General features: G+C 42.6%; 1 pseudogene; it reads right to left on the reverse strand.

Annotated features, from left to right (window-relative positions):
- Window positions 1-1,115: 1,115 nt before the first annotated feature.
- Window positions 1,116-5,799, reverse strand: LOC138806121 (uncharacterized; annotated as a pseudogene).
- Between the last annotated feature and the right edge of the window lie 6,817 nt (window positions 5,800-12,616).

Here is a 12,616-nt window from a genome sequence, read left to right on the forward strand (position 1 = left end):
TGTAGATAAAAAAGGTGTAGAAGGATATTTAGGCCAAAAGCTAAATAAAATTCCTAAAAAGTTGGTAGATGGAAGGTGGCAATGGCTTATCAGAAGAAAATGGTGGGATCCTCCATTATCTAGAGGACCCCAAAGACTTCCCCAGATCCATAGCCTATTACAGGTGTGTGTGATAAGGATGGCAACCGTTGGGTAAACTACTTAGGAGAAAGAACTTCCTGTTACTCTCTTTCATTTACTGAGAGACTTGCTAGCTCTAGGCCTCCTTGGTGCTTACTATCAAAGAAGGAACAAGAAAGATCTTATAAGACAGTTAAGGCCTCTATGGAGAAGAGTAAATGATTATGTGAAAGGATTACAGAAAAGACACTATGAGCTTAAATTTGATATATGGCCAGATTTAACTAAGTATACTGAATATCATGATTTTTGGCCACAAATTGGGGACCCTCTAAAAAATGGCAAAGAAGCACAATTGCTTAGAAAAGATTTGAAACACATAAAGTGCAAAACTAAACAAAAGTAACAATAAAGTACTAGAGTTCATGCCTTTCTGTCCAGCACCTTGCCCATATGCTCTGGTTAATGGTTAATAGGTGATAAGCATCTCGAAACCAATTGTATTTCTTAAAAATAGAGGTAAAGCCAGGAACAAGTGCCTATCATCATAGCTTGTCATCCAAAAAACAAGATCAAGCGACCAGCTGGTGACCACCCAAGAACAAAGCCTTGCAGAAAGATCGTGTAACCTTTTGTCCTTTCTCATGGAGACTTTTGCGATAAAAGCTTGTTATCCTCTGCAATAAATCACACTCAGCATTCACTCCTCTTGTGTGAGTTGTCTGTTTGCCATCTCCCCACCTATTCCAGTTACCTCCACTAGGTGTCCTCCATCGTCCCGACAGAGCCGGTCCGTGGCAGCTTGGCATAGTAGATCCCTCATCTTTTTAGCCCCCATATGGGTTGACCAATGTATTTTGAGCAAAACTTGGGTTCCCAATTTTTCAGGTTAGATTACCTTGCATTTTGAGTCCCTCCACCACCTGTTCAGTAACTGGGTCATGGGCAGCTTTTTGATCCACTTGTTCTGAGTAATTTGGTGTCTGTAGGAGGTCTCAAGGGCCTGGGTCTGTTAAAATCTGACCCACCTGGAGGGCAACCTCGTGAGTTGTTTGGTCTGCTAGGTTGTTGCCCTGGGCCACCAGGTTGTTGGATTTCTGATGTCCGGGACATCAGAATGGATTATCGCTAGTTGTTTCGGGAGCCACAGGGCTTCCAGCAAAGCTAAAATTTCTTCTTTATTTTTGTTTTCCCTTCTGCTGTCAGTAAGCCCGCTCTTGGTATATGGCTCCGTACACGTGTGCTGTGGCAAAAACATAGCAGCTGTCAGTGTACACAGTCGATCTCTTGTCTTTACCCAGTGTTAATGCTTGGGTCAGTGCCACTAATTCAGCCTGTTGGACAGATGTCCCAGTTGGCAAGTGCTTGGCCCAGACCACATTTTCTCCATCTACCATTGCTACCCCAGCATACCATTTCCCTTCCTTTATGAAGCTGCTTCCATCAGTGTACCACACACAGTCTGCATCCCGCAGGGGCTGGTCCTGTCAATCTTTCTGCACACTGTGAAGGGTGGCTAGGATTTCCATACCATCGGGAAGCAGAGTCCCCAAGTCAGGATCAGGTAATAGGGTAGCTGGGTTTAGGGCAGATGGAGCCTGAAACCTGATTCTAGGTGGATTAAGAGTCCTTGGTAATGGGTGAGCCAGGCATTGCTGAGCCACCGGTCTGGGGGTTGTTTTAAGACCCCTTCAATAGCATGGGGCATTGTTACTGTTAGTTCTTGTCCCAAAGTTATTTTGTCAGAGTCCTTACCCAACAAGGCTGTGGTTGCTATCATTCGCAGACAAGGTGGCCAAATAGCTGCTACAGAGTCTAATCTTTTTGACAGTTATGCCACTGGGTGGTGCCATGCCCCTAGATACTGAGTCAATACCCCTTTAGCCACTCCTTTCCTCTGGTCCACATACAAGTGGAAGGATTTGGTGACATCAGGCAGTCCTAAGGCAGGGGCTGTTAACGGGGTCTTTTTGATTTGTTGAAAGGCACTCCCCATTTCCTTTGTCCATTGCCAACGTTCTCCGTCTTTAGTGGCCTTGTATAGGGGCTTAGCCATTTCTTTGAACCCTAGGATCCACACTCTACAAAATCCCGCCGATCCTAGAAATTCTCGAACCTGGCAGGGATTCTGGGGCGTTGGTATCCTGAGAACTGTCTCTTTCCTGGCTTCTGATAGCCACCTCTGGCCCCCTTTCAGGGTATATCCCAGATAATTTACTTCCTGTTTGCAGATCTGGGCTTTCTTAGCAGAGGTCCGATATTCCAGTTCTCCCAGGGTTTGAGGCAGTGCCTTGGTTCCCTGTAGACAGCTTTCTTCATCCAAGGCAGCAACCAGGAGATCATCCACATACTGTAGAATGGTTAACTCAGGATGATTAGAGTGGAACTCACCCAGGTATTCATGGAGGGTGTCATCAAAGATCATGGGGGAGTTCTTAAATTCCTGTGGCAATCTGGTCCAGGTCAGCTGGCCACTGATTCCCTCCTCCAGGTTGCTCCATTCAAAGGTGAACAAATCCTGGCTCTTAGGGGACAAGAGAAGGCAAAAGAAGGCATCCTTCAAATCCAATACTGTATACCATTGCTTTTGGGGTGAAAGAGAGCTAAGAAATGTGTGTGGGTTAGGAACAGTAGGATGAATGTCCACTACTCTTTTATTTACCTCTCGCAGGTCCTGCACTGGGCGATAGTCGTTGGAGTGAGGCTTTAGAACGGGCAACAGGGTGGTATTCCATGCCTACTGATGAGGTTTCAGAGGTCATTAACTCTCGGAGTTGTCGGATGTGAGGGGTTATTCCCATCCGTGCCTCCCGAGTCATGGGGAACTGTCGAACCCTTACAGGGTCAGCTCCAGGCTTTAGCTCAACATAGATTGCTGGTCTATGTTTTGCTAACCTCATCCCACCAGTCTCTGCCCAAGCCTCAGGAAATTCCCGTAAGCATTGGTCTAGGTCACTGCTGGAAGTTGGAAGTTGTTGATGTAGTCGGTACTCTTCCTCTAACATGAGGGTTAGGATTGGGTGTCTTTTGAAATCCTTTACTGCAGCCACAGCTGCTTGAAAGTGTATCTGGGCTCCGACTTTAGTGAGGAGATCTCTGCCTAACAGTGGGTAGGGGCAGTTGGGGATGACTAAGAATGAGTGGGATACCTGGCCCACGTCGAGGTCCACTGTTCTTTGGGTAGTCCATTGGCACTTGTTCATCCCAGTGGCATTCTATACCCAAGAGGCTTTCTCGGAGAGTTTGCCAAGGGGTTTGAGAAGAACAGAATGTTGGGCACTGGTATCTACCAGGAAATCCACTGGGGTCCCCTCCACCTTTAAAGTTACCCAGAGCTGGGTGAGGGGAACAGAACCCTGACTTCCCTATTCCTGGTCTGAGTCTTTGACTGTCAGAACAGGGGGCAGCTTATGTTGAGAACCACCCTACTTGGGGTCCCTCCTCTTCTTTGGACATTGTTTTCCCCAATGTCCTTTTTCCTTGCAATAGGCGTATTGATGTTTGCCTATAGTCACTTGTTGGTTGCAGGGTCTAGTTGCAGGTTCCGGCTGGTTGTGGTAACCAGTACTCATGCTAGAGCCTTTGCACGCCTTTCTTCTGGGGGATTCCGATTATTAAACACCCACTGAGCCATGTGCAGTAACCCTGAGATGGTCTGTCCCTCTAAATCCTCCAATTTTTGTAGCTTTTTCTTAATAACTGGTGCTACCTGATTAACAAAGGCCATAACTAGAGCTGCTTGAGATTCTGGTGCTTCTGGGTTCATTGGAGTAAATTGTCTAAAAGCTTCCACTACCCTCTCTAGATAAGCTGCAGGGAATTCCTCCTTACCCTGTAACACTTCATAAACCTTAGTCAAATTAGTAGGCTTTTGGGCAGCAGCCCTGAGACCCACCATTAGAGTCTGGCGATAGACCCGGAACCTCTTCCTACCTTCAGGGGTGTTGTAGTTCCATTGGTCATCTGGTGGTCTTTCCACGGGGAAGACTGCAGTAATCAGGGCAGGATTGATTGTGGGGCACCCATCTTTCCTGGGGACCAAGTTCCTGGCCTCTGCTTGGATCCTCTTTCTCTCTTCAGTGGTGAAGAGGATGCGGAGTAACTGCTGACAGTCATCCCAAGTGGGTGGTAAGTGAACATAACACTATCCAAAAGTACAATCAAGTCTTTAGGGTTTTCAGAAAACTGAGCATTCTGGTTTTTCCAGTTATATAAACCGCTAGTTACAAAAGGCCAGTACTGAAGTCTTGGTAGTCCTGTCTCATCAGGGGGCCCATACTCCCAGAGCAGCAGCACCACAATGGTATTGGGCAGCTGTGGACTCGACACATGTCCTCCCTCATGTTCCTGCCATCAGTCCACCAGACTGGCTTCTCCTGCTGCCCCTACCACACTGCCTCCTCCCGCTGGTCCTTCATCTGGTGCCTCTGGGGCAGTAGGGGGTGGCAGGTAAGGAGGGGGATCAGAAAGTAGAAGGTCAGCCACTGATTCTCGCTGGAGGACTGGGTAAAGAGGGCCGAGGGAGACTGGGCAGAAGGGGCAGGCACTTAGCCTTCTCCTTGACTGCTAGGATCTTAGTCGTGCCATCCAAGAGGGCAAAAAGGGGGCTAACCAAGAAGAAGGGTCCTCTACCAGATCTCACCACATCAGAATGTAAGGAATTTGGTTGGAGTGCCCACCGAGACCTGGAAGGACTTGCCGAATTAGGTTCATATGAAAGGATCCTTCTGGGGGCCATCCCACACCAAAAGTAGGCCATTCTGAGGAACAAAAAGTAATTAACTTCCTTTTCTTAATTCCCACACTCAAGGATCGTCCCCTGGCTTTCATGTCCCCAAAATGTTCAGTTAAAATACTCAAAGGAGTAGAGTTGCTCTGTGCCATCTTATAATATGATGATTATCTGTTCCAACAAGACACTCTAAACAGTCACAGAAGAAAAGTCAGGAGCAAATACCAAAAGCGAAGGACTTGGTCAGAAAGGCAATCTCCCAAGTGATTTCCTACCAATTCTATTAAATAACTCCCATGACAATTTAAAAATGAAAATGGAAAACTTATCAAGGGGTAAAAGATACCTCATTTAAAGAATATAAAATAAGAAGCAACAGTTATTCCTAAAAGAAAATTGTTAACAGAAAAGACAAGCAACAAATTCCCTGCGGGGATCTGGAGCACACCGCTTTGGTCTCTGTCAGCGGTCCGGGTCTCTTGCTAACTGGAATTCTCAGTTCACTCCATCCAATGAGAACTCTAAGAGGAATTATTTCTCCTGCCAGGTTGCTAAACAAACTTAAACAAACAGAACACTTAACACAGAGACACAACTTAAGATAGACACATGCTGCGCGTTGTAGATTGCTAAACTGAAAGTGCCAGACTACAGATGGAAACTTTCCAAAAAATGTCCGCACTACTCAGCAATCTACCCAGATAGGGACTGGGGACATCTCCCACATACCTGTTGGCAGCCTTATAGTGCTTGTGCCAAGACTCTGCCAACCAAAATACAGACCCCACGGGAGACCAGAATTACAGATACAGAACCTGCAGGTGGCCAAAAATACAGAACGGCAATGCCTCAACTTACCAGCCAGGTTTTTCATGACTCTGTGATATCTGGTGTCTGGGTGGGCTTATGGGGAGCATCCCGGACGGGCCCCCAAATGTTAGACTCATACTCTGAGCGACCCCCAGAGACCACAACCAGTGCAAACAGCAAACGAGTTGTTTATTTGAAAGCTTGAGCTTGCTCTTCTGTACACTCGGTAACCGGTGATGCTAAGAGCCCCTGAGCACAGAATCAGCATGACTTTTTATAGTATTGAACAAACAAGTTTAGGGGATTTCCACACAAGCAGTTACATGATTAGTTGACATTTACAGAAGTGGTTTTGTCAGTGTCCCATTGGCCCATGTACTAAGGTTTGAATGTAGCCTGACCATGCTACCTTTTAAAAAAACTTTTGTGTTTCTTGGTTGCTTCTCAACCTTTTGTGTTTCTTGGTTGTTTCTCAACCCCTTGTCTAATTGGCGGTTGCTAGGGGTATAATTGCAGTTTTGATTGTGGGCTTTCTGAGAACCTTCCAAGAACTGGTTTTTCCAATAACTGTTTTGTTCCTTAAATTCAACCTGAGGTTAGTCTTACAGAAAATGATGGCTTGCTTTTAGAATGGAGTTAGCTTAGTCCTTCAAGTGATAGGCTACAAGTGCCTGGAATAAGACTGGGTCTAAGTGTGGTGCCACTGGACTGCTGACTGGTGTCCTGGAGACTTGCCTGGCACTGAGTAGAGCTAGCACAACAATCTGCAGGGAATAGCCCAGTATCTGGGTGTCAGGATGTCAGCCTGTCACTGTGGTCTTCAAGTACAAAACTGTGACAGGCCTGGAATCTAAGGCCTCCTGGTCCTGCATCATGCTGGAGTGCATCTGGTGGCTGCATTTATGGGTGTAGACTGCAGTTGGGGGCTATAGACAATAAAGTAAGGCTGAGGCAGATCTTAGCAATTGTATGTACCAGCCAAATGCCTAGGGGATCAGTCATCTTAGCCTTGAGATATCTATGTATATGACTTGGAGCCTAAGGTTTCAGAGTCTACAATTGTTCAGGAGGCAAACTGGAGTCTAGAAAAATTGAGGCCAGGCTGGCAGTCAGAAGGCTTAGATTCTCCATCAAGTCTGGAGCCTGAATGAGTGAGGGCCAAATTAATACTTGTCTAGGTCTGGATATTAGATATGTGTCTGCAGCCTGATGAATAGGACCACAAAGACTGGTCCCAGGAGATTAAGCATTCTGAACCAACCTATTGTCAGAGATTCCTTTTTGCCTGCCTTCCTTCCTTCCCTCCTTCTCTCCCTCCCTTCCTTCCTTCCCCTTTCTTTCCCTTTTTCATCCTTCCTTCCTTCCTTTCTTCCCTCCCACCCTCCCTCCCTCCCTCCCTTCTTTCTCTCTCTCTTTCTCTCTTTCTTTCTCTCTCTCTCTCTTTCTCTCTTTCTTTCTCTCTCTCTCTTTCTTTCTTTCTCTCTTTCTCTCTTTCTCTCTTTCTTTCTTTCTTTCTTTCTTTCTTTCTTTCTTTCTTTCTTTCTTTCTTTCTTTCTTTCTTTCTTTCTTTCTTTCTTTCTTTCCTTTCTTTCTTTCCTTTCTTTCTTTCTTCCTGTAAGTCATATGGCTTAAACTCAGTGCCTAGGCACTGTCCTGAACTTTTTTGCTCAAGGTTAGCGCTCTACCACTTTGAGCTCTACCATAGCTCCACTTCTGGTTTTCTGGTGGCTTAACTGAAGGTAAGAGTTTCATGGACTTTCTTGCCTTGGCTGGCCTTGAACTGCAATCATTAGATCTCAACCTGAGTAGCTAGATTATAGGCTTGAGCCACCAGTTCGCAGACCAGGTGCTTTTTTTTTTTTTTGCCAGTCCTGGGACTTGAACTCAGGGCCTGGGCACTGTCTCTGAGCTGTTTTTGCTCAAGGCTAGTACTCTACCACTTGAGCCACAGCACCACTTCCAGCTTTTTCAGTTTATGTGGTACTGAAGAATTAAACCTAGGGCTTTATGCATGTTAGGCAAGCACTCTACCACCAAGCCACATTCCCAGTTCCTAGGTTCTCTCTTAAAAAACAATTCATAGTTTGGAGGAAAGACTCATTCACATTTCTTTGAACATATGGTTATAAACCAACCTCTTAGCAAATAGGCTCCTGACCTTTGGCAGGAATAGTACTACCTGTGAAGTGCTTTTAGCAGGAAGTCAGCACTTCAGATACTTAAACAAGTTTAAAATCTATGGACATAGGCTGGGAAGGTGGCTCAGTGGTAGAGTGCTTGCCTTGCATGCGTGAGGCCCTGGGTTTGATTCCTCAGCACCACATAAGCAGAAAAACAACAACAACAACAAAATAAAATCTATGGGCTTTCAAGGATTTGCCTTCACTGATGTAACTTAAAGAGCCTAATCTTAGTATATGTCTGAGACAAGCTGAAAAGGTCAGATAAGTTGATGTTAGGTGAAATGAACCCCAAGATAAGTATTCAAATGTTTTTGCTTTCATGCAATTGTTTCTAATATATGTATAAGATGATTTCTTTGTTGCTTTGTATGTCACTCCCCCATGGTATAACCCCTGCTTTCACTGTATTTGATGTTGATATAATTTGTGGAAGGGAAGGGAAAAAACAAATCGTTGAAATGGGGATACAGGTGGACCCATTGCAACAATGAGATGTACAAATCATTATGTTGAAAAACGGACTTTACAACTTTGAGGAGGGGTGGGGGGGAGGAGGGGAAGGGGGAGAGATGGGAAGGGATGGGAAGGGGAAACAAAGGAGGAGGCAACAATGCTTGATAAGAAATGTACTCATTTTCTTGCCCATGTAATTGTAACCCCTCTGTATGGTAATTATTTTCACAGTTAAAAAAAAAAAAGAATCGTCAACAACAACAACAACAAAAACGCCTAATTTGGTACATAAGATGACTATCACCTCTGATCAGCTAGCAGAGTGCTGAAAGAGCACTAATCCTGGTAACATCTTTGTAAAATAGGCTAAGGTTATAGGTTCCTGGCTAGGTAGGATCAACGCTCCTGAAGTCAGCTTGAAGAAGTTACAGAAGATGGACCTTCATCCAGCAACCCCCTTTTAAGATTGAGAGTCCAGAGTCAGTTTTGGAAAAATGAGGCAAAATAGATAAAATAATTTTTAAAGGTATAAAAAATAGTGTTAACAGGTGTTTAAGAGTGGAGACTGCATCTGTAGGATTACAGATGTGAGCCGGTGCCCAGCTCAATTAATATTTTAAAAGATGCATAATTTAAATAACTATTACTTTTGCTCACAAAGCAAACAGAATTAGGCAATTAGGAAGTCAAACTTCTCATAATCAATGTTTTCTTTCTGAATTCATATCCTGGAATGTATTACGTGTTTTCTTTATGTCTTACCCACTTCCCCAAAATTAAAAGACAAAAAACAAAAAACAAATACTAGTTACTGTTTTTTTTTTCTTTTTTGCCAGTCCTGGGGCTTGAACTCAGGGTGTGGGAACTACCCTGAACTTCCTTTGCTCAAGACTATCACTCTATTATTTGAGCTACAGTGCCAATTCTGGCTTTTTCTGTGCATGTGGAACTGAGGAATCAAACTCAGGGGTTCATGTATGCTAGGCAAGCACTCTACCACGAAGCCACATTCCCAGCTCAACAAATACTATTTATTAGGTGTCTTTCTATGGCTGAAGTAACATTACTTTTATGAAAAAAATGTACTGGAACACATTGGAATCAAGAAGTCCATGTTTCTCAAGAAATTCTGCTATTAAATTGTATGGTTCACATTTAGACATAATCACCTCTGAATTATACTGCTTTGTACAGTGAAAATGTTAGTGAGCTAAAGCTAAAGCTTTTGTGTTTTCTTCCTAATTCTAAGCAAATGATCTACATTGTGAAAATATGACTATTTTTTGTTATAATAGAGTGTGATCTTGCTTTCTACAACATCCAGTATTTTAAATTATGATTCAAATTTAAATTTTGGTTATCTCTAGTGAAACAGCCATTGTTTTACTGGGGGCGAGGACGTGCATGTAGGGGAACGCATAGCTGGGCAAACATATTGGAAAATGTTTTTTCAGGGAAGAGTTTTCTTTTTTTCGCTGTGCTTGAGTTTATATGAGTTATCATTCCCAGTTCAGGAGCAAGATTGCTATTCAAGTTGGGTAGAGCCTTTCTCATGTTTCTCAAAAGAACTAGTATTTCAAAATTTTCACATATAAATGTTCTATGAATATTAAAATTCAATTATTTACACTTATATAATAGCAGCTGCTAGTGTTGAATAATTCAGGAGTATCCCATAAAACTTATAAAAATTTTGATGTAAAAATAGTTTACTTATGAATACCGAAATTAAAACAGCATCCCTGTACAATTGGGAGGCAGGACTTTAAAAAATGAAACCCTCTCCTCTGTGGAAAAGCAGCAACAATATTTGAAGTCCAAATGAGCAACGAGATGCTACTTTGTGTGATAAGGATTTCCCTTAAGATATATCCCTCCCCCCTGTCTCCTACTCACCACCCACAGGATTTGCTGCCAGTAAGTTCTCACTTGGTCAACCTACTCTTAGGCCAGGCTCTTTCTTTGGAATCCATAAGAGATTCCAAGTAAGTAGTGAATAGAGCACACTTAGACACCTGACAATGGGTTTAATCAGATTTAAAAGCCATTCATTTCTCTGGACAGTATTCTATGATTGATATTGGAAAATAGTATGATTTAAGGAATTCTTAATGTTAAAAATCTAAACCACAAGGTTTAAAGCAATCAATTCAAACACCAAGGTTTATAAGACAGTCCATTTCTTTTCTTTTTTTTTCTTTTTCTTTTTGCCAGTCTTGGGACTTGAACTCAGGGCCTGGGCACTGTACCTGAGTTTCTTTGCTCAAGGATAGTAGTCTACCACTTGAGCCACAGTACCACTTCTGACTTTTTCTGAGGAATTGAACACAAGGCTTCATGCATGCTGGGCAAGCACTCTAACATTAGGCCACATTCCCAGCCCGAGACAGTCCATTTCTAAGGTATGCATTGCCTGCACAGCTCTCCTCTCCCAGACACTCATTTTCTGATCACATGGGAGTTATTTGTAAAAAGCATATTCCTGCTTGCTTGATGTTGACCTGTAGTCTTTTGCCTGTGTACAACAGAGTAAGTAGCATTTGTCAATGATCATTCCCATACCACAGCTCTACTTCAGAGTCTGAACAGTGCACTGGATAACAAAGTGGAAATATTTTTAAAAGGCTAGAAAATAATGTTTTGTTTTATTTTTCCTTACTGGGTCAGTTTGTTTTAGATTGCAATAGGAAGCTATGATGGAGCTCCTAATCAAGGAGAATGAAGTAAAAGAAAAAAAGTGTGTTAAAATGACCCATCGTTGCCATGATTCTACCTTTGTGGTTCAGGGAAGAGGATGCTGGAAGATTTGTCATCAAATTCTAAGAAGATTTAATTTTCTGATGTAGGCGAATAGTCACCATCATAAGCTTAAGTATGTTTCTTTGTCTCAAGTGCTTTACTTGGGCATCAAACTATTAAAATAAAATTGTGATACTTGAGTTTCAAGGATATGGCATAATAATAATAATTATTATTATTATTAGCATATGCTGATACTGGAGCTTGAACTTACAGCCTGGGCACTCTCCCTTAACATTTCCCTCAAGGCTGGAGCTCTAAAACTTGAAACATGCTTCCACTTCTGGCTTTTTGCTTATTGATTGGAATTGAGTCTCATGGACTATTTTGCCTGGGTTGGCTTCTAACCATAATCTTTAGAACTCACCCTCCTGAATAGCTAGGATTATAGGCATGAGCCATAAACTCCAGGCATGGCATATTTATTTTCAAAAGCATAATGAAGAGCTGGGTATTGGTGGCTCATGCCTACAATCCTACTTACTCAGGAAGCTGAGATCCAAAGATTGTGATTCAAAGCCATTCCAAGCAGCAAAGTCCATGAGACTATTATATCCAATTAATTATGAGGGAAAAAAACGCCAGAAGTGAAGCTGTGGTTCAAGTGGTAGAATGCTAAACTTGAGTTTAAAAAAAAGTTTAGGGACAACACTCAGGCCTGGAATTCAAGCAAAGGAAGCAAGAAAGAAGGAAGAAAAGGAAGGAAGGAAAGAAGGAAGGAAGGACTGAAAACAGAAGAAAAAGAAAGGAAGAGCAGAATAAAAAAGGAAGAAGGAATAAAAGGAAATAAAGGATGAAAGAAAGAAGAAAAGGAAACAGAAGATGAGAAAATATAAGGTCACAAACATAGCTATACTCATTTCTCTCGATGTCCACAGTGTTGGCAATTGTAACTCTGCACATCCCTCCATCATGAAGACATAATTTTTACTCTCCCCTCAAATTTGCATGCTTGTCATTTGTCTTAAAAGATGGGCAGAATGCACTGGACTGGACCAGAAATGATGGTATGTCACTTTGGACATATTTTGAATTTGTCTATTTGTTTTCACTAATCCCACTCAACTGTCTCACGAATCAACTCAGAATAGTCTGCTGGAGAGTTAGATCATTTGGAGCAGAAATATGCTCTGTCAACTGAGACATCCAATTTAGCCATCACTCAGTGAAGTGATTTCAGCTAAGGCAAGAATAGCATAGCAATTTCCAGTTTGCTGGACTGCAGAATTAATGTTTTTTTTTTTTCCTTAGAGCTGGATCTCTCTGAATCTCTATTTGAGCAATAGCTCCAATTTCACAAATTTCACAGCATTGTGAGATAGTGATACTTAGTTAAAGTCACAAACACATTTTAACCTTCACAAGGCAAATTGTCATTATCATGGTCTATGATGTTTGTGAGCTTTGACAATGCAACGATTTCTTCCACATTGGGTGATATGTACATTTCTTTCCTTTTGCTTATAAGATACTAATTTAAAGGGAATTTGTTATGTAGAAAAATGTAATCAATAAATTG

Source organism: Dipodomys merriami, unplaced genomic scaffold (assembly GCF_024711535.1).
Source record: "Dipodomys merriami isolate MVZ:Mamm:240054 unplaced genomic scaffold, mDipMer1.0.p SCAF_4, whole genome shotgun sequence".
NCBI lineage: Eukaryota > Metazoa > Chordata > Mammalia > Rodentia > Heteromyidae > Dipodomys > Dipodomys merriami.